The sequence below is a fragment of the Pongo pygmaeus genome, chromosome 3, assembly GCF_028885625.2.
Source record: "Pongo pygmaeus isolate AG05252 chromosome 3, NHGRI_mPonPyg2-v2.0_pri, whole genome shotgun sequence".
In the NCBI taxonomy this organism is placed as follows: Eukaryota; Metazoa; Chordata; class Mammalia; order Primates; family Hominidae; genus Pongo; species Pongo pygmaeus.
Genome location: NC_072376.2, coordinates 182,974,437 through 182,976,600, shown reverse-complemented (window position 1 = coordinate 182,976,600; position 2,164 = coordinate 182,974,437).

Genomic DNA, 2,164 nt, shown 5'->3' with positions numbered 1-2,164 from the left:
AAACAGTGGTGTTAAGTGAAGGTATGCATAATTATATCTTATTTTATTTTTGTTTGAGACAGAGTCTCACTCTGTCGCCCAGGCTAGAGTGCAGTGGCATGATCTCAGCTCACTACAACCTCTGCCTCCCAGGTTCAAGTGATTCTGGTATCTCAGCCTCCCAAGTAGCTGGAACTACAGGCACGTGCCACCATGCCTGGCTAATTTTTGTATTTTTAGTAGAGATGAGGTTTCACCACATTGGCCAGGCTGGTCTCGAACTCCTGACCTCAAGTGATCCACCTTCCTTGGCCTCCCAAAGTGCTGGGATTACAGGCATGAGCCACCACACCTGGTGGAGAGTTAATTTTATGTGTCAACTTGACTGGACCACAGGATGCCCAGACACCTGGTTAAACGGTATTTCTGAGTGTCTGTGGGGGCACTAAGTAGAAGAGATTATCCTCACCAATGTGGGTGGGCATCATCTTATCCATTTGGGTCTGAATAAAACAAAAAGGTAGAGGAAGGGAGGATTCACTCTCTGTCTGCTAGATTTTTGAACTGGGTCTTTGATCTTTTCCTGCCCTCGGTGATCCTGCAGGACATCAAACTCAAACTGGAATCATCGGCTCCCCAGTTATCAGGGCTTCAAACTACAATATGGGCTTTCTGGATCTTCAGCTTGCAGGCAGACAGCAGATTGTGAGGCTTTTCAACCCCCATAATCACACGAGCTAATAGATAGATACAGATATAGGTATAGATATAGATAAATAGATATCTCTTCATTCTGTTTCTCTGGAGAACCCCGACTAATACAGTGCATATAACGAAATTATTAAGACTCCCAGCCTCCTTCCCGCATTGGGCTCCAAGAAGTCTGTATATTCTCAAAGCGAGTAATTAGAAGATTACTCTCTAGAAGAAAATAAACAGCTGGTTCTTTCCCCATCATCTTACACCTTGTCCAGCAGTGAACAAGCCTTGCCTATGTCCCCAAAGCACCTTTTTAGAGCCTCATTTTTACATATAAATTGACAGCAAGGATCACCACACAAGATGAAGAATGCCTTTAGCAGAAACAACAGGGACCAAATATAAACAACCAACCAACCAAAAAAGACTCAAAAGAATCAAAGTCAATGCAGCGTTATGTAGAAAGCATTTTTAAAAACCCTATAATTGACATCTTCAGAGATAAAAGGAGCTATATTCATGAAAAATAATGTAATGCTATAAAAGAACAGAGAATAAAAGGAGCATTTAGAAATAAAGGTATAATAAAGAAATTAAGTAATCTGATAGTCATTTGTCCAATTAAGTTGAAAAAGTCACAGAGAAAGTAGAATAAAAATATGAAGACATAGAAAATAGGACAGACAGGTAAGAAAAAACATCAGCTGAGAAGGTCCACGATCTAAATAACAAATTTCAAAAAAGAAGAGATACAATAATGGGAGGGAGGGGGAAGAAATGATCAAATAAATAATACCAGAAGAATTCCCATAACTGAAGAACATGTGTTTCAGGATTGAAAAACTGATCAATAGGAATGAGAAAAGACCCATAACCAAGACACTCAATTGTGTTTTAGAACACTGGGAATAGGACGGGCGCGGTGGCTCACGCCTGTCATCCCAGCACTTTGGGAGGCCGAGGCGGGCGGATCACAAGGGCAGCAGATCGAGACCATCCTGGCTAACACGGTGAAACCCCGTCTCTACTAAAAATACAAAAAAAAATTTAGCCGGGCGTGGTGGCGGGCACCTGTAGTCCCAGCTACTCGGGAGGCTGAGGCAGGAGAATGGCGTGAACCCGGGAGGTGGAGCTTGCAGTGAGCCGAGATGGCGCCACTGCACTGCAGCCTGGGCAACAGAGCGAAACTCCGTCTCAAAAAAAAAAAACCACTGGGAATAAAGAAAAGATCCTAAAACTTCTTGAGACAAAACAAAAGAGAAACGAAAGCGGGTTACATATCAAGAAATTTAGTGACCTGTGAAGGAGAATGAAATATAATGACATAGTTTCTTAACAATTCTGGAAGCTAAAATATTGTGGAGCAAGCCCGCCAATATTCCGAGTGAAAGTTATTTTCAACCTAGAACTGTGCTCAGCCAGAATAAAAACATTTCCAGACATGTACACTCTGTGGGAAAAAAGACCTGGCAGCAACCTCCCTCAG